The following is a 21,380-nucleotide window of genomic DNA, read 5'->3' as shown; positions in this document are numbered from 1 at the left end:
AGTTGAGCAGCCTTGTCTTCGTGCAAATAATGTTAGACGTGCACATTACACGAATGATGAGACTTTGGTCAATAATGATCGTGGACAACCTTTTTTGGCTAAACCAAAGTTCTCTATTCCACAATTTCATGGAAAGAATGACCCAGAGGCTTATTGTGATGGGAAAGTTGGGCATAAATTAGGATGCCAATTCAAGGGGAGATGGCCAAATGAAAGGAGGAGAATAATTGATCTCTCACCTGTTATGAAATGTTAGTGATGTAGTTCAAAAGATCATAAGGATTTTTGATGCCTAATTCAATATCCAACCAGAGAAGAAAGTAAGTATGACTTTGTGTCTTTTTGTGGAATCTTCTTACTCTAGTGGAAATGAGATTTGTGATGTCGAACTTTGTGAACCAAAAAAAGATGATGATAAGAATTTTTGCCTCGAATCTATGGAGTTAGATGAGTTAGAAATGTCATATTCTTCTACTGAGACGTATTGTATTGAATCAAGTATTCATAATACTTGTGAGCAAGATAAGAGAAGTGAGGAAAAATCATGTAAAAAAACTGAGAGAAAAGAGACCTTGAGTGGTAAAAGCCAACTTGATGACCCACTTTTGATGAGGGAAAATACATATGAGGTAAAATTGGAGAGATCTCAAGTGGGAAAAGAAAATGAAAAGTAAGAAAATACCCATGAAAAGGAAAGGAATGATTATGCTTTCACTAACCTTAACTTGAATTTGTCTGGTGGACTTGTTTTATTCTTTCAGGAATTTATTGATCCTTTAAGAGGAGCTTAATTAGTCCATTCCACCTATGATAAAGATTCTTTCTTGTACGTTCAACCAAATACAAGATTCAATGAAGAATCTTTTCAAGGAAAGGGGGAATGATGCATGCACGGATAGGGTGAAATTTATTAAATTCTATTCATCGAAGTTGCCAATTTTCAAGTTTAGGAACTTAGTCAACTTGCAACAACTTTTTGAATGGGATCCAGACATTTCTAGGTTGAGATTTCTCATAGTATTCGAATATCTATCCCTTAGCTTTGAAACTCACTTTGAATCACTCGATTTCAAATTTAGGAGCTCAAGTTATGACCATTTTAGTGAAGATTACGCAAGTAAAATCTCTGGACGGGATTATTATGGAAATTACGAGTTTTGGGCTTTTAATTCGAGTTTAAATCATATTGGATTCGATATTTAGGCTTACTTTTTTATATATATGAGTCCAATATTGTATTTATTAAGTTTTTTATTTTATTAATTATTTATTCCGAATTTTGATATTTTTAGGAGTTTTATGCCAACAAGAAAGTTTAGTTTAAAATTGCTTTTTGTTTAGATTAATTAGAGTTTTAATAAACTCGAGAGTTTTATTTGAATGTACTTAACTAGCATATATAAAGGTCTCTTCATTGTACAAAATCAAATTCATTCAGCAACTTCTCTCTTTGAATTAATAAAAAAAGAAAAGAAAAGAAATGTTCCTAAAGAAAATATTTGTGTTTAATTCATACCAAACAATGAAGGATGAACGTCCTTTACATAAGCTTCTGATCCAGGTATTGTGATGGAATCCTCCACAGTTGCAAGGATAAAGATAGTTTATAAGGATTCCCAAAATATATGATGGTAACCCCTTCTTTGTCTCGGTTAATCTTCTTAATTTACTGAAGAAATCCAAAAATACTGGACTACCAATATCTAATTTCTATCTTTACAAATAAATCACATTACTGCCACTAAAAGGACAAAACTCAAAGACTTGAACTACCTAGAATGTTTCTTTTTTTTTTTTTTTTTCATTTTCAATATCTAATCATATTTTGTTGATGAAGGGTGGATTCCAATATCTAATCATAACTATATAAGTAAAAAAAGTAGGTAACGAATTCACTAAACTCAATTTAATATTCACCATTTTCTATTTAAATCTGCTCCCAATTATCACAAATAATTGCTACTATCCCACTCTCTTTTTTTCTTTCTTTCTTTCCAATTGTCATACCTATTTTCAAACACTTGAGCTTCTATAAGAGGAGTTAATTTTAAGAATATTTGGCTTTCATTTTCTTCTACTTTGGTTATTAGTATTCAAATTTCGATGCTATTAATAAAAATCACTCAAAAGACAAGCATTTCTTTTTTTCTTTTTCCATCCAACATTCTTATCATGACTCATAAAACAACAATATGTATGTCTCAACTCACGCATTTTTCAGTACCTTTTTGGTCAAACCAAACCAAACCTACTCTGTCAAGATATAAAGAAAGCTCAAAGCATAAAGTGCCATGACCAAGTGGACTACCAATTTACCTAGCTATATATTTTTTCTCAATAAGATAGTCATAAACAATTTTTTTTTTAAAACTCGCGAGGTGATACATTTCATATTCTAATTCTAATATTTATAATCTTTCCTTAGGTACGTGGAGTAGTCGAGCTACTTACAAGTTGAGCTTTAGATAGGAGATTGACGGCCAGAATTAAAATTAAAGAATAAAAATAAGTTAAAAAAATAATAATATGGATTTATCTTTTATATAAAAAAAAGTTTTGTAAAAATCGAAATGCAACTCAACTTCAACCCTAAATCCATCCAAGACTTGAACTTTACTAATTCATGCAACTATCTCCGAGAGGTAGTATTTCCGTCCTCTTATCCACGAAGTAAAGTTTTCTTAGTTTTATTTTTGTCAAATTTCTTCTCGAAAGAGATAGCTCTATCATGCAAGTAATACCTAAACTTCAACGGCTGGATTTTGTAAGCTTGAATGTCTAAGAGCAACATCATGATAGAGATGGATGGCCACTTTTCCAAGTTGCAAACAATGCTGTCATAATCGCATAGTGTAAATTTAATTGGTAATTGAATATCTACATATTTCTAATTTTATCTCTCTTTCTAAGATCTGTATTGCTAATTAAGTAAATGGAAGTTTGACTTTTGCTTTTCTTGAGAATTTCGTAGTTATTAATTTTTTGTGTTTCGTCTTTTGATTTTATTGAAAATTCAATTGTCTTAATCCTTTTAAGTATTCAGACTCTTAATTAAATTACTGTATGATCTTATTTGAACTCTCAAAAAGTTAAAAAGAACAAAACAAAAAAGAAACCATATCCATCGAGTTGAAGGTCTTTTTCCATCTAACAAAGGGTGTAAGTAACTTATTTCAATTTCACATGAAAAAGTAAAAGGGGGTTTTTTTCAGGTGTTGAAGGAAAAGTTGTGATAGTAAAATAAAATATTGGTTCTTTAATTGTTGGAAAATATACTCAATTCATGTAAGATTTTAGTCATGGATTAAAATCAAATGGGACAATGATTATACCATAATTTTAAAAATAAAATTGTTTATTTTAATAGCAATTAAATTCTATTCATTCGATTATTTGATTAATGCATTATTGGTATCATATATATAAATTGATTTTACCTAAAAGATTCATATTTCATTAATTTATTAATTAATAAAGAAGTAATCAAAGTTTGTATTCTTTTCCATCATATTTTTTAAAATTAATTAAGCTAAAAGCACTTTGTAACAATTCTAGGTAGCCTTCCCAACCCTTCAAATTCAAAAGCCCTAATGGCCAACCATGAATAATTTCTTCCTCTTTTCTTTGTCTTTTGTTTCCTTGCAAAGATCCAAATTTACTAAAGCCTCTTTCATTCCCCACCTTCTTTCTTCCACTTATCATAAACATTATTTATTTTTGAAGAGAAAAAAACAAATTGAAGGGGGGAAAATGGGTTGAGAGGATGCCTTTTTAAACAAAAGCAAAGCAATCGTTTCTCTCATTGCATACTTCTAATAAAGTTTGTATTAATTTCATCGACCAAAAAGTATTCCATTATTGTATCAAAATTCAAAAAAGGTTTGGTCAAAGATCCAATTTTTTACTTCCAAATTAAATTCCCTTAAACCAATCAATTCATGCATTCCCTATCTTCCTCTTGATTTCATAAAATTTTATTAATCATAAAAATCAAAATAATTATATTTTTAAAAAGAAAAAATTTATATGAAATTAAATAAATTTATATTAATCATTTACAAATATTGATAAATTTAGATAAAATTTAAGTATCATATTTTCAAATTAAATCAGATTTAAACAACAATGTATAATATGCTTAATTTAATTAGAATTTGATCCGACAGGAAATCTATTTACCAGCTTGTTAAGTACTCTTGATTAATTAAATATTTAAATGTTATGAGGCCAAATGATTGAAATGAAAAGCATGCAGCGGCTTTTTCTTTTCCTTTTTTTTTTTTTTTTGTTTTCATTGTCGACACGATTAAAACACAAATACATAAAGATCTTGATAAGTATATTTTTCTTTCTCGCTTGCTTTGCAGATATTTAATTATTTTTAATAAAGAGTATTTCATATTTTTGTATTGTGTTTATATAATTTTACGGTCTTTAAGATATTTTACATATCTATATTATATTTAAGTATTTTATTAAATTGGTATAACTTTTAATTAAAATCGCCAACTTAATTATGAAATTAAAAAATTATTCTTTTAAATTATACTTATATATATACTTACTATATTTAAGCATTTAATTGGGTTGGTGTCACTTCTATTTTTATCTTTTCATACTCTTATATCATCTTTAAACAAAAAATAAAAATTATAAATAGAAAGGTCAAACACATATTTAATATTATTAAAATACAAATTTGTTACCATTCTATTTATATCCGTTATTGATTAATTTTAAAAAATATTTTTTATATTTTTTCTATTCATATCGTGATAAAATCTAATTTATATAAATTGTATCAATTAATTCACACATATATTGAACACTCGTGTTTTGGTATTATATTTGCTTAATGTTTAGGCTTTTTTATTTTCTCTTGTTGTGCTCATTACTCTTTCAGATTGAACTCCAAAACATAATTAATTTTAAAATAAAAAATATTAAACTATAGTCGTATGTGCTAGGAGACAAATGAACTAATATTTAATGCAATTGTAAACATAAAATTATGATTCAATTTTCATAAAATGTGTTGTAAAAACGAGGGGTATTTAGCTTTGTAAAATAGAAACTGTGGCTAAAATAGTGCTTGAAGCTGTGGCCACTGTTTCAACCACGAAACCAAAAGTAAGTAGAACATAAAGAACATTGAGATTGTTTACGCAGTTTGACTTTAGTCTACGCCTATAGGGTCTTGCCCAGAGCAATGATCTACTCTCTTTCTCATAGTACAACCAATGATGTAATTACTAACACTGATCTAACACTCACCAATTTAGCGACCTTACTGTTGTACAAAGACTAGATCACTCTACCACTAAGCTTTCCCCTTGAAAGCATAGCTTTGCAACTCAAGAAACTCTCTTGATTGCTTACAGAAACAATACACATATAAAACACTCCTAACTTGAACAAATTAGTGCTCTATCAAGCTCTCAATCTCTCGATTACTCTTAATCAATCTTAAACCTAGGCTAAACTTAAGTTTATTTACTACTTAAGTTTTGTTTACATAAGAGTTACATTCTAATCACTTTTCTACAAAGTAAGGCTAAAAATTAGCATAAGATAATACTTCCATAAAAGCCTTGGTATAATCCAAAGTCTTCAATTATAAAAAGCGACTTGTTTTGCAAGAAACTTGACTTAATTTGCAAGAAACCAAACTTTAGGTCTTCATGTGCTGGGCTCTATTCGTTCAAATATCTTCAAAATAATTAGTCTGATGCTTTTTTTTTCTAAAATTTGTCAACTCTAAAAATGGGTAAGTAGGGCAATGGAACAGTGTTTGAAGTTGTGATCACTGTTTCAGGCACAAACATAGCCACAGAATCAACCTTTCCTTCAAATGTGTAAAAAATCTCCTCTTTTGGAAACTTTTTAAACAAAACATTTACAGGGAAAATAAGATTATCATAGTTGTATATTCCCCCTCTAAGTAACTCCCCCCTAATCAAATACTTTCATCTTCAATAAGGTAAACACTAAGTACAAAGCTTGTCAATATGACCCAAAACATATAAGGGCAGGAGTATAAGATTACTAGATTGAGTGAACATTCGAGTAGAAGAATCATCATACCAAATTAATGAGAATTAGAACCTTAAGTTTGTGGGGTTTTTTCACAAAAAATAATCATACCACCATTACTCTCCCCTTTTTTTCAATGATTGCGAAAGGATCAATGAAATTGTCTGGCCAAGATGTCCAGCTTCACGACCAATACGTGACTGTGAAAAAACATCCGATATCTGAATCTGACGATTTGGGTCAGGTAGAGGGTGTCATAGGTCCATATGAAAAAGTCGAAGTGGAGTTGTAGTTTGAACCTGTACCAACAATTTATGGGACTCCCTATGTTGCTTCCCTTTGAGACAATCTCAACGGACTTTAGGTACTATTCCTTCTAGTTTTGGCAAGCCTTGAACTGTATCATATCGAACCAATCTTTTCAAATCTTGATAGTGAATGTGTCCCAACTTCTCATTCCATAATTCTAGATCAGACACTCATGCCTTGTTGCACCTAGATGGCAAAGTGACTTTATAGTAGTTGTCAAAAGTCCTAACACCCTCTATGATTTCTTTATTCTGCCATGAGGTTATATCACACTTGTCTGTTCTAAAGTTCACAAGGATTCCCTAATAATAAAGCTGATTAGTGTTGACCATGTTAGCTTTTAGGCCATAAACATATAGTACATTTTTTAGATTAAACATGCATCAACTGCAAGTGTCCCTTTGCCATAAATCTTCCCTTTTTTGCCTATTGCCAAAAGTAACATTACCTTCATGACTCTCAACAAAGTTACTTAAGCATAAGAGGTTACTAGTCATATGATGTAAGCATTTAGTGTCAAAGTACCATATATAATCAATTGAAGCTTTGAGTGACTCAAGTGCAACAAACAAATATTGTTGACCTTTTCTTCTCCACAGAAGTTTTTCTTTCTTTTGCACAATGCCTGAAGTAGTGGGCATAGTTTATGACCTTGTTTTATTCCATTGAAGATCTCTGAGCATCTTGAAGAAATTGGGCCTGATATGGCCTAGAACACCACAATAATGGCAAATGATCTTTCTCCTAGTAGATTGAGCTAATTTGGTCTGTAGTTTAGGCTTCTCTTATCATTTCACTTATTTAGATTATTTTCAGTGTAAATTGTTGTTTCCTACCTTGATAAACACTCCAGAAGTTTCTACAATAGCTTTTCCTTGTTTATAAAGTCGAGACCTCCTCTCTTTTGATCCATTTTTCTGGTTGCTATTATCACATGCAATTTTCCAATGTCGCAAGTAAATTTTTCAAGAGTTTGCCTTGGATCTTTTAAATATTGCTCAAGTTTTTCAACCATTTTTTTTATTATTCATTAAGTTATATTAACTTTTATATACTTATCCTTCAAGCATGGATACTTCTTTCTTCAAAAAATCATTCTCAGCGAAAAGTTTTAAATTAACCTCACACAGAAGATTCCATTTCTCCAACATAAGCTTGTATGTTGTCAGAAACTTAACATATGACTCTTATTTATTACACTCGTCTTAGTCATAATCAAAAGCATTTAATTCATCTACTTTTGATGTGAAGGCAACAAAATTGTTCACCAGTTGGAACGACGAAAATGTGCAAGTCTACACAATCGTAACAAGTAATAAAGTTACAAGTAAATGTAGAGTTATCATACCCACAGGGACTGTGAAAAGAATTATTTATGAATGCAATTTAAAACACTTTGGTGAAGAAAAATATTTTGGTTTGAAGAGGTGATTGAAAACTAAGATTTTTAACTGAGTAAAATAAATAAAGAGAAAATAAAAATTCCAATGCACGATTTCAAAACATGATTTTAATCAAGATGACATAATTGTGTTAGATTAATTACATTTCTTAACTTAGAATTATTAAACTCATGTTCATGTTGTTACGAATAATTTCACGGAAACTCGTAATTTACTAACTTATGAACATGCTTACCTACCAAATCCATTTATCTCTTGACTATATCTCTATGTCAGTTCAACCGATTAAACAAAATTTAATAAGCAAATGTGTTAATGCACATACATACTTATGAAATTAAAATAATCTATTGTACATATCTCTATGCCAATTCAAACAATTAATTCAATCTCATAAGCACATAAAAGATTACGTGAGGTAACAATGTATTTCTACCTTGAAATAGTTTAATCACAATAGTCTTGCAAGTTATGCAAGGCTAATGTATCGTTAAATACCATTGCTAATTTAACCTCAGCTACCTTAGATGATTAAACATACGCTAATTAAGTATCGTGTAAATTAATTACAATTTCAATCCATTTAAATAATTAATTCATTAGTTACCTTACAATTGTAATGCAAGAATAACTTAGTCATGGTTTTACTTAATCAAACATCTTACCGAGGCCTATAACAACACAAACACAATTTTAATAAATTAAGTAGACGAAATGCAATCAACCTAACATGAATTAAATTTAAGCCATATTAATTAAATTAAACATATCAACATCACAAATATTCATATACATGTTCATCATAACAACAACAAAATTAAAGGGATAGGTAACAAGAATCAAATTTGGTGATCCACTAAGGCTTGACTAGTTTGCTCCGCTCCTCCTTCTCTGCTTGTTCTTGTTGAACCGAGGCCTCCACGAACACTTTAATGCTGCTCCAAATGGTGGTTGATTGACTCTTTTTCAAGAGGTTAAATCGAAAAGGGAACAGGGGAAGAAAATGAAGAACAATGGAAGGGAATGAATAGAGAAAAATGAGAGAGAAATGAAGAGATGAGAAGGGTTGAGATGTGTTTGAAATGAGCAGCCAAGGGGGTATTATAGGTTGATAAGGCTGCTAAAAATAGCCAAAATCGCCAAAATCAGCAGCCATAGAGTCCCCCCATGGCCGACCACACATGTGGCAAGTTAGAAGAATTCAAACTTGCAATTTTAAGGTAGGGGCAAATCTAGAAAGACACAAATAGTGGAGGGGTCTAAATGCAATTTGAAGGAGTATTCAAGGGCCATTTTGCAAGTTAAATAATCAGCCAAACAAGCTGATTGGGTTAGCATGTGGGACGGTTTTGGGCTGCCCAGTGCTCAGTTGGTTCGATTTTCTCAGTTCAGCTCAATTGGGCCACTTTTCATAATTAATTAATAATAATTCATTTAACACAAATTAGATTGGATTAAAATTAAAATTAATTAAATTATGAATTAATACACATAATTTGGACCGTCTTAGGCTGAAAAAATTATTTCAGCTTGATGCTTCAAAATTGCTTCTCGGTTCTTTGCTTCTAGCAATGTCTACTGAGCCGTTTTTCGCCCTTTTTGCAAATCTATTGAAAATTATCAAAATTAATCAAAATTTATTACAAAATTAAGTAAAATTCAACATGTTCATAATTTAAGTGTAAAATAATTATTTTATAATATTTATTTATTTTTCGACAAGTATTTTATCGAAACTGCATGAATTTAAGTTAAAAAGGGCATGAAAAAGCGTGTATATTTTTGTGTTTCCACACCCCCAAACTTAATTCATTGCTCGTCCCGAGTAATGCACAAATTTGGAAAGAATTTTTCGGAAACACCTTTGAAAACTTTCTTCAGAGTAACATTCTTCCCAAAAATCATGATTTTAGTATACTTAGGCTCAAAAACATGAAATTTGATAGTTATGCTACTTATGTATACATATCATTCAAATTAATCTCAATTATTATTATCATGGAAAAAATAGACTAAGTGCTTTCTCAATAAAGACATGCTAAATTCCTACCAATTTGATTTTATTCCCTTATTTAAGAAAGTTACAATCATTAAGCCTTCATATGTTGAACATAGCAATTTTTCTCCACTAATGTAGGTAGCATAGAAACTTGAATCAATAGGTCTTTAAAAAGGTTGTAACGTGGCTAGGCTAGGGGTGGGTAAAAGATAGGTAAATTTAGGCTAAAAACCTAGACTGAGATTCAATCAGACCTTCGGAATAATTATCTTCAATATACCAACTTACTTTGCTTTCACATGAGCATTTTACTGTATGTACTACAATTTATTGAGCATTTGATACTTTTTTTCAACTCCCCCAAACTTATTTTCAAAGAACATTCTGAATAGTACTGAGTCTAGTGTTTGGGACAATTTAAAGATAATTAAAAGAAAAGTGATGGCTAAATATTGCAAGGGTTCAAATAAAATTAGGCCATATAGTCTTAAAATTGAGTTTCAAGGGATAAAAATTCATCATGGCTGGCTTGAAAGGCTCAAACGGTCCAAACAAAAGCTGCCTAAATAATTTTCAACTTCTCATGCTTCCTTGGATTTCGCCTCAAGAAACTACTAGGTCAATTCTAGAGACTTAAACTTTCATGCATGCCTTACTTTCCTAAGGAACTAAAAATTTTATGGTATGATTTGCATGCTTTATTAAAATACATTTATGTCATATTTCAGTTAACATAACAATTATTGAAATAATCAAACTTTATTCATACTTGATTGTATAAGTGTTGGTCGAATGACTTTATGCCTAGGAGTAATGTTTTTGAGTTCGATTCGATTGAGATACGATGTCTGAAAGTCCTGTATGAACCTTAGGAATAGTTAGGATACATATGTCATGACATAGGATTCTATTGTGTGTTATCGTGTAAGACCACGTCTAGGACGTTGGCATCGATTTGTGATTTACGTGTAAAACTCTATTGAGGACAGTGGCATTGATATGTGATTACAGGTAAGACCATGTCTGGGACGTTGGCATTGTACAAGCCTTCCAACTATCTACGTATCCTTTTTAATTCTGAACGGTTCAACAGGCAATATGAAGTAAAGACCAAATGTGAAATCAAATTACAGGTTCAGGTACATGTTAGTTATTTGTTTAAATGAAAACAAGGTAAGTTGATTATTTGAAATGATATAAAGTTTTGTGAATATGAATTATGTGTTAGAATATTTGATCATATAAGTGATTCACTTATTGATGTATTTGTGATAATAAAAGTGAAAATATATATGTTTAAATGATTGATTATATTCACCATATGGTATATGTATGTGTGATTAAAGTGTGACCTTTGTAGTAAATGATATACTTGTATTAGAAAAATATTTGTAATCAGTCTTATTAACTTAATGTTAATATGCAAATGTATGTATAAATGTTTTTGCTTATAACTTACTAAGCTTAAATAGCTTACTGTGTGTGTTCTTGTTTACCTCTATTTTATATATTTTTGCAGTTAAGTTACGAGTTCGGGATTCGTCAGCAAAGTCTATCACACTATCTACTGTTTTTGGTATTTTATAAGCTGAATTTATTTGAAATTATGGCATGTATAGGCTAGCTTAGGAGTTAGTTTAATTCGAAAGTGAATGTATAAATGGCCATGCAAAAATGGCCTAATTTTTATGCTTAAATTCGGTTTAGTTTAAAATGGCTTGATCATTATGTTTAAGCTTGGTTTTCTATGTTCTCGGTTGAATGTTCAATGTGTTTGGTTTCAATTATCCGATCATGGTATAAGTCTATTTGGTATGGTTGATAATTTGTATGATTGGTATTTTGATTATATGTTTTGTTTGGTTACGTCATGAATAATTTATGAATTAGTTCATATTAGTAAGTTTAAAACATAGTATGTATGCTTGTGAGATTTTACTAAATGATTCGGCTAAAGAGTATGAAAGAGCATGATGTATATTCGGCTATGGTCTAAACTTATTTTGAAGTAGTGTTTATGCTATAAATTGGTTGAGGGATAAGTTTCGGTTGTGGTATGATGTTGGTTTGATGGAGATGTATGTTTTGTATTAAGAATTGGAGTGGAAATGATAGATGATATACCTGTATGTTGGTCATGACATGTTAACTGAAATTATATACATGTTTATATATGCATATGTCATAATAGTTATTGTAATGAGTTGGTGGAGTAAAGACAAGTTGCTATGATATTTAGACTTACTAATATGTTAATAAATTAAGTGTACTATGAAATTGTCAATTTTGACCGAAAATGATGATTGGTATAATAGTAAAATAGATGTGAAATAATGGATGAGTTAATGCTTACTTTGGTATATAATTAATTGCTAATGTTGGACGAAATTGCCGTTAAAATTTAGTTGGTGTTTTGGTTTTTTTGTTGTAAATTAGGTATGGTCTAGTATATAAAAAGATAAAGAAATTGAAAAATAAATTTTGAATATCATTATAAGGATAAGCTCATGGTTTACATTTATGTTTGTACTTTCGGTATTTTTGTGTGGCTTTTAGATATGTATATTGTCTTGTAAATACGGTATATGTTTGAAAAGAAATCGTTTGGACTTTGAGTTATAAATCGTATATTTAGTGTGATTAATAATTTAAGTATTAATATTTATATTATCAAAATGTTATATATATGTAAATATAACCTATGTGATTATGTGAATGTACTAAAGCTATATTTTCTTTAGTAATGCCTCGTAACCCTAATTCGGCGACGGATACGAGTTAGGGGTATTACATGAATTTTATATAGTTTGGCAGTTGTTCAAGTGCTTCAACCAATGAGATGTTGATATGAAGTTGCTTGAGTACGTCTAGGAACTTCTTGAATTGAATTTCCTGCTTTTGCTTCTGAAGTCTTTGAGGGTAGGGTGGTGGAGGCTTCTTTACTGGAATTGGTTGATTCGTCTTCTGTGGCAATTTTGCATCTAACAAAGTTGTTAGTTTATCAAAATTAGCTGGTTCAGAAGTTACCTTATCGAATTTTACAGATTAAGGTTCCGGTGGAATTGAAATTTCAACACTCGGTTGAACTTCCTTTGAGCCTTGAGCATCAGCTGGCTCCTGTTTAACTTCGATGGTGTTGGGCTCTAATGTCTTTCCGCTCCTTAATTTCAATGCTTTACATTACTCATTCCTTAGATTTTTTGAATTCTCTGTGTCACTAGGTAAAGCACCTTGTGGTCGGTTTCTGAGTTTAGTTTCAAGCTAGCCCAATTGATTCTCCAAATTTCTTAAAGTGGCGTCATTTTTTGCCATGTATGCCTTCAATAGGTTCTCTAAAGTATTGGACGGTTCAGCTTGGGTTGGTTTTTGAACTTGTTCGGAGAAACCAGACGACTAGGTCAGTTTAGGTTAGGCGTAAGTGTTACTGGTTCCAGCCTCTTGGTTACTCTAGGAAAAAATTAGAGTGGTTTCACCACGATGGGTTATAGAAATTAGATTGCAGTCATTGCCTTCCTCGATTTTGGTTCTGGTTACCAATGTAGTACACGGATTCTGGGTTCGATGGACATTATTCGAACAAATGTCCTTCCCCATAATAGACACAAGCAACATTTTCAAATTGATTCAGTGGCTGTGCTACAAAGCTATTAAACCCATTAGTGGTAAAATTTTAAGCATTGAGGATATTTTAGGATACCTGAGATGCTAGTGAAGTAAGAGCGTCTACTTCATGTATTTCAGTGACTCGTCTTCCTGACGCTGCTCGATTGATTGGCCATTGATAATTTTTGCTAGCAATCCTCTCAATGATTTCTTAAGCCTCATTATAAGACTTAGAAAGGAAAACACCATTAGCAGAAGCATCTACTATCATCCTCGTATGGGTATTAAGACCATTCTAAAACATTTCAAGTTGGGTGCAATGTGGGATTCCGTGATAAGGGCACTTCCATAATAATTCTTTTCTGTGATGAGGGCGCTTCCGTAATAATTCTTTGTATCTTTCCCATGCCTCATACAAGGACTCATCATCCATTTGTTGGAAAGCAGTGATCTCGTTCCTCAACTTAGCATTCATTCTAGGCGGGAAATACTTCATGAGGAATCTTTCTGTTAACTCTTGCCATGTGGAAATTGAATTTGGCGGTAATGAGTTCAACCAAGCTCGAGCTCTGTCCCTTAGCGAATATAGGAATAGCTTCAATCATAATGCATCTTCGGGTACTCCGGCTAACTTGAAAGAATCACTCTCCTCCATAAACAGTCTGAAGTGAAGATATGGATCTTCGGTAGGCATTCCACTGAATTCGCCCACTGTCTGAAGCATCTGGAACATGACTGGCTTCAGCTTAAATTGTTTTGCCTTGATTTCGGGTCTTCTAATACCTGGATAAAGATCATGAAACACTGGCATGGCATATTGTCTTAGAGCTCTATCCCTATCATCAACAATAAGGATAGGATTTTGAGTAGGGTCTGCTCCGTTTCCTTGATTCAAAATTTCAAGGTTCAATTCTTTAGTCCTTCTCTAACTTGCTTGTCTTCTTCACTGTCGAAAAGTTCTTTCAATCTCAGGGTCTACAGGGAGTAAATCGATAATTCAGTCAATACTTATAAACACATGAAATAATCACAGAAAAATCAATTAAGTTAAAATTGAATAGAAAAATAAACCAAAATGCAAAAGTAACAATTCACAAATAATGACTTTTTACAACAGTCCCTGGCAACGGCGCCAAAAACTTGGAACGACAAAAATGTGCAAGTGTACACAATCGCAACAAGTAATAAAATGACAAGTAAATGTGAAGTTATCGTACCCATAGGAACTGTCAAAAGAATTATTTATGAATGCAATTTAAAACACTTTGGTGATGAAAAATATTTTGATTTGAGGAGGTGAGTAAAAACTAAGATTTTTAGCTACGTAAAAGAAATAAAGAGAAAATAAAAGTTCCAATGTACTATTTCAAAAGATGATTTTAATCAAGATGACATAATTGTGTTAGATTAATTACATTAATATTCTTAACTTATAATTATTAAACTCAAGTTCATGTTATTACGAATTATTTCACAAAGAACTCGGAAATTTACTTACTTATGAATATACTTACCTACCAAAATCCATTTATCTGTTGACTATATCTCTATTCAATTCAACCGAATAAACAAATTTTAATAAGTAAATTTGTTAATGCACATACATACTTATGAAATTAAAATAATCTCTTTTACATATCTCTATGCCAATTCAAACAATTAATTCAATCTCATAAGCACATAAAAGATTACGTGAGGTAACAATGTATTTCTATCTTGAAACAGTTTAATCACAATAATCTTGCAAGTTATGCAAGGCTACTGTATCGTTAAATACCGTTGCTAATTTAACCCTCAGCTATCTTAGATGATTAAACATACGCTAATTAAGTATCGTAAATTAATTACAATTTCAATCCATTTAAATAATTAATTCATTAGTTACCTTACAATTGTAATGCAAGAATAACTTAGTCATGGTTTTACTTAATCAAACATCTTACCGAGGCCTATAACAACACAAACACAATTTTAATAAATTAAGTAGACGAAATGCAATCAACCTAACATGAATTAAATTTAAGCCATATTAATTAAATTAAACATATCAACATCACACATATTCATATACATGTTCATCATAACAACAACAAAATTAAAGGGATAGGTAACAAGAATCAAATCTAGTTGGAGTCGCCACCAATCCTTTTTATGAGGTGTGATAGAATCACCTTGTAATTTGATCATTTTAATAAATTGTTTGATTTACTAAAACAATGAATTTTGGTCTACAAAATCCAAGAAATGGGTTTGGGAGTCGGTTACGCATGAGAAAGAATTAGCACCCTCGTGACGCCCAAAATTGGTACCTAGTTGATTAATTTATATCTTAGTGTCAAAAATAGAAAATTTGAAGAGAATTTAAAAACACGGTCCCACTTTGCATAATGTTATTTTTAATTAAAATCACTTAAATAAATCAAAACGTATGTAAAAGGCCTTCTTATCTCGAGGTAACAAAAATGCCATATCCCGTAAGTTAGGACACGACATCTCGAATCCTCAAAAATAAGCTTTCTCTTCATTTAATTACTATTTAAATCTCATGTGTTTTAGTTTTAAAAGGAATGTTCGGTTATTTAGGTTCAAAGAGAAAGTTGAACCCCGTAAGTTAGGTCATAACTTCTCGAATCTAAATACGGAACATTGTTTTAATTTTAAAAATTTTTTATGCATCGAGTAAAAACAAATGTAACATTTAAAGCAATGTGTATTTAACTTATTCAAGCATAGTATAAAAGTGCATAAATATATTTAAACACGATTCGTGGCATGGTTGTAGCAAAATAAAATGGAAATGTGTTAAAAATGAAACGATTATATATAAAATAAAAAATGAAAATGTCGTGCTAGTGAATGCTAATGATATAACTCTAATGACAATAAAATATCTACTCACAATAACAGTGGCAATAATCATGCCATAATTACTATTTTAATTCTAATATAAGTAATCAAAGTAAAATAAATAATAATAATAATAATAATGATAATAATAATAATAATAATAATAACAATAATAATAATGGTAATAATAGGGCAACAAAAATGTGCAAATAAAAGAAAATGAGTAATATAAATTTTAAATAAAAAGGGTAAGGAAATAAAACATAAATAAAAAATCCATAATTATTATTTTAATTCTAATAATAAATAATCAAAGTACAATAATTAATAAAAATAATAATAATAGGGATAAAATAAAAATAAAACGTATAAATAAAAAGAATCGTAAATGACATAAATGTTAAGTGTTAATATAAATGAAAGAAGCAAAATTAATCAAGTGAGGGATTAAAATGAAATTTAAACAAAAATTAAGCCATAAATCGTAAAATAATTAAAGAAATGGGGAATAAAGGACTAAATTGAAGGTCAAAGAAAATATAATGTCTAAATTAAAAAAATGGATAAAAAAGGGCTAAATTAAAATGCAGAGCAAAATTCAGGGACCCTGAGGACAATTAATCTAAAACATTACCCGTGTCATTCCTCGAGGGGTCAACGGTATAAGGACTAAAATTAAAATGAATTAAAATCAAAACGTACAATCTATAAAAGAAAAACAAGTGAAATTAGGACCGAATTAAAAAAGGGTCCAAAAGCAGAAGGACCAGGAGCACAAATAGACCATTTTGTGAAAACACGTAGATCCTGTTGAATAAACGAGTCAGATATCATATTGGTTTCAAAACGACGTCGTTTGGGCATCTGAAGCCAAGCCCAAAACGCCGTCGTTTTGGGGGGCTTATATAAGTAAAAAAAATCCTAAAAAATCATTTGAAACCTTTTTTTTGTTAAAAAAACTCTCTATTCCCTCTCAATGCTCTCTATGTTTGGCCATAAGGTCGTCGGCGCTCCGTTATGACCACCGGTCATCGACGACAGCTAGATCCGAAGGCTAAGCCTTTTAAAAAGAGAAAAAAATAAAAAAGAACACTTGCTCTTCACACACCCCACGTTTCCTTTCGCCAAAGCCTCGGTGAAAACCCTAATAGGTTCGAAAGCATTCAGGGTCAGAGGAGGACTCCAACAATGGTAGGAGGCAACGCGATTGGTAAGACTTTTATTTATTATTTATTTATTATGCTATTTTTCAAAAAAGGAGATAAAATGGAATACCTTTTAATGTTTTTTTTGTTATTCTTCTATTTCAAAAGAAAAAAGATCCATCTTTGTGTTACAAAAATCAGTTTTTATAACCAAGAAAACATTACAATATATGTTTTTTTGATTGCTTACTTCTGCTTCGTTTCCCTTTTTTGTGTTTCATGCAAGGGCGGTGGAAGTCATTGGGGTTGCTGCTATCGTTTTGGTGTAAGGGGGAAGGTTTCGGGCGCCGCATCCGCTGACATATTGGGGAGCGGCATGGCAAGAGGGCTAGGGTTTTAGGTTTCCTAAAATATTTTAGGTTATGGGCTAGGGTTAGTAGTTTGGGTAATTTATTTGTTCCAGTATAATTTTGTAAATGAACTTATTATTTTGGTTTTTTTTTTTTTGGTTTATGGTGGGCCAGGCAAAATTGGGCTGTTACAGCTGCCCCTGTTTGTTCGTTGTCGTGTAACAAGAATGGAGTGTGGCTTTAGGAATGACCAATTTTTTCTGGTCTTGCCAAATCTCGACTTCGTTGGTGCTTCTCTTTCTGAAGTAGTCTCATTCTAACCCACTGCAACTTCAGGGGTATAGGAATTGTAGTTTCAATCTATTCCACTGCAACTTTAGGGAGATAGGACTTGTAGCTTCAATCTGCTCCACTGCAAGTTCAGGGAGATAAGATTTGTAACTTGTAGATTTAATCTATTTCACTGCAACTTCAGGGAAATAAAACTCGCTATGGTAGATTTAATTCGACCCACTGTAACTTCAGAGGCATAAGATTTGTCACTTTAATCTTCTCCACTGCAACTTCAGCAAGATAAGATTTGTAGCTTCAATCTGCTCCACTACAACTTCAGGGAGATAAGATTTTTAGCTTTAATCTGCTCACTGTAACTTTAGGGAGATAAGATTTGTAGTTTCAATCTGCTCCACTGCAACTTCAAGGAGATAAGATTTGTAGTTTTAATCTGCTCCACTACAACTTCAGGAAGATGAGATTTGTAGCTTTAATCTGCTCCACTGCAACTTTAAGAAGATAAGATTCGCTATGGTAGATTCAATCCGTCCCATTGCGACTTCAAGGGTGTAAGATCTGTAGCTTAAATCTGCCTCACTGCAACTTTAGGGAGATAAGATTCGCTATAGTGATTTTAGTCTGACCCACTACAACTTTAGGGGTATAGGATTTGTGGTTGGTCTGTTACATCGTTCTCTAGAGAACATGCCCTGTAGAATCTACTTCATAGGCCTATATTTATGCCAAGCGATTAGGATATTATGATCAGAATGAATCAAATACTCCTAACTATATGTATATGAATGATATTTGTACGAATGTCGAATGCCTTTTTCAAGAATGATTCCCTTTTTAATGCTTAGGTTGACATTACTTGTTGTTCGTCATGGTTCCATCACTGATGTGTTACCATGCCTTCTTGTTCAAACCTGGTATCTTTGACAGAAAACCCGAAAAAGTAATCACAATTTAGACTATTCATTCCTAGATATTTCCCACCCTTAGATTTGGTTAGTTGTAACTAGTGGTCCTGTTTCAGGTCCTTATACTATTTGGAAGCCTTTCAGAGTAATATGTAAGAAATCCTTTTACTTGAATATTATTAGTCCATTAATCGTTATTTCAATGTAAAAATACTTGAAAAAGGTTGTAACAATGAACAAGATTGAAATTAATTCTGAGCAAAGCTCAAAATGAAACAGATTAATCAAAATAGCAAATGTTGCTAAAATACAAAAATAAGTAAGATGAAAATAGGTGCCCTAGATATCGTTGCTTAAGCTTCTCCACATAAATTTCTAGAGGACCATTTTGAGCTTGATATGTGTTTAGGAAATCTAGAGTACTTTATTGATGCCCCAAGATGTAAATTTTCTCCTCCTTGTTATTTCGGAGGGGACAAGACTACCATATGCCCCATCTTCGATCGAAATTTGAGTTGCCATTTCTTGGGTTTTCAACTCAAAACCCCTTTGGTCTCAAAGCTCCCTTTGCAAGTTTTCGCCTTAGCCTCTCCACCCCTTTTTTTTAGGTGACGTATTTCTTGACTGAATCTAAAGTCATAGGTTTAGGCAGATTTTTGCCATCCATCTCGGTCAAAATTAGTACTCCTCTAGAAAATACCTTCTTTGCTATATAAGGTCCTTCCCAGTTCGGCATCCATTTCCCTCTGAAGTCCTTTTGTATGGACAGGATTTTTTTTAATATCAGGTCCCCCTCATGGAATTCTTTGAGGCACACCTTTTTGTCATAAGTTCACATCATTTGTTTTTGGTACATCTAACCATGACGGATAGTCTTTAGCCTCTTCTCTTCGATCAATTTCAACTGATCATATCCAGATTGGATCCATTCTGCTTCATCTAACTTCAACTCTAACAAACCTCGGAGGGAAAAAATCTTAACTTCAATGGGAAAAACCACCTCCATTCCATAGACCAATGAGAAAGGCGTTGCCCTGATTGATATTCTGATAGACATTCGATAAGTATAGAGGGCAAAGGGTAACTTTTCATGGCAATCCTTATAAGTCTCTGTCATTTTCCCCATGATCTTCTTAATGTTCTTATTGGCTGCCTCCACTGCACCATTCATTTTTGGATGATATGGTGACGAGTTGTGGTGTTTGATCTTGAATTGACTAGAAACATCCATTATCATAATGTTGTTCAAACTCAGTGCATTTTCAGATACAATCCTTTCTGGCATCCTATATCGACATATAATCTCTTTCTTCAAGAATTTGCTGACTGTCAAGTTCCTGACGTTAGCATAAGATGTGGCTTCTACCCATTTAGTGAAGTAGTCGATGGCAACAAAGATGAATCGATACCTATTGGAAGCTTTTGGCGAGATTGGCCCAATGACATCCATGCCCCACATAGAGAAAGGCCATGGAGAAGTCATGACATGAAGAGGTAAATAAGGCATATGAATTTTGTCTCCATAAATTTGGCACTTTTGGCATTTCTTAAAATAACTAATGCAATCCCCTTCCATGGTGGACCAATAATAACCGAATCTCATGATTTTCCTAGCCATTGTGAAACCATTAACATGCGTTTCACAAACGCCCTCATGGACTTCTTCCAAAATCTTCTTGGCCTCAACAGCATCTACACATCTCAATAGTACCTGATCCTTTCTTTGTTTGTATAGGATCTCTCCATCTAAGATATAGTCATTGGCCAGTCTTTTCAATGTCCTTTTATCATTATCGGTTGCTTGATCAGGGTATTCAGGGTTCTTCACATATTGTAGTATATCGTGGTACCAACGGCGATCATCCTTTTCTTTTTTCTCGATATTGTAACAATGGGCCAGAGCCTCATAAATGCTCATCGTGTTGGCCAAGCACGCATCCCATTGAATTACCAAATGCTGCCAAGTACAATATCAGTGGCTTATCTAGACTAGGTGCCATCAACACTGGGGCATTAGACAGGTAATGTTTGACATTGTCAAAAAGTTTTCTTGCACTCCTCATCCCATACACCTGGATTGTGTTTCTTAAGGAGATTGAATATGTGGTCACATTTCTTAGTTAATTGTGAAATGAACCAGACAATGTAATTTAATCTCCTAAGAAACCCTAGACTTCCTTATGAGTTCGCGGCGGAGGTAATTCCAATATAGCCTTGACTTTATTCAGGTCGATCTCGATCCCCTTTTTGCTGACTACAAAACCTAGCAATTTTTTCGACCTAACCTTGAAGGTACATTTTGCTAGATTGAGCTTTAGCTAGAATTTTTTCGACCACGAGAACTTCATCAGGACTTGTATATGCTCTTCTTCTGTTTAGGATTTTGCGATCATATCATCGACATAAACATCAATTTTCTTGTGCATCATATCATGAAATAGGGTTACCATAGCTCTTTGATACATCACTCTCGTATTTTTCAGTCCGAATGGCAT

General features: G+C 32.1%; 1 non-coding gene across 1 annotated transcript; it reads left to right on the top strand.

The window, feature by feature from the left end:
- Window positions 1–13,709: 13,709 nt before the first annotated feature.
- LOC128041431 (small nucleolar RNA R71) lies at window positions 13,710–13,813 on the top strand. The gene has a single exon (XR_008196453.1). It is a non-coding gene; the product is annotated as a small nucleolar RNA R71 (small nucleolar RNA).
- The last annotated feature ends 7,567 nt before the right edge of the window (window positions 13,814–21,380 follow it).

The sequence above is a fragment of the Gossypium raimondii genome, chromosome 5, assembly GCF_025698545.1.
Source record: "Gossypium raimondii isolate GPD5lz chromosome 5, ASM2569854v1, whole genome shotgun sequence".
In the NCBI taxonomy this organism is placed as follows: domain Eukaryota; kingdom Viridiplantae; phylum Streptophyta; class Magnoliopsida; order Malvales; family Malvaceae; genus Gossypium; species Gossypium raimondii.
Note: the sequence above shows the minus strand (reverse complement) of the source record. Positions and strands in the feature narration are given on the sequence as shown.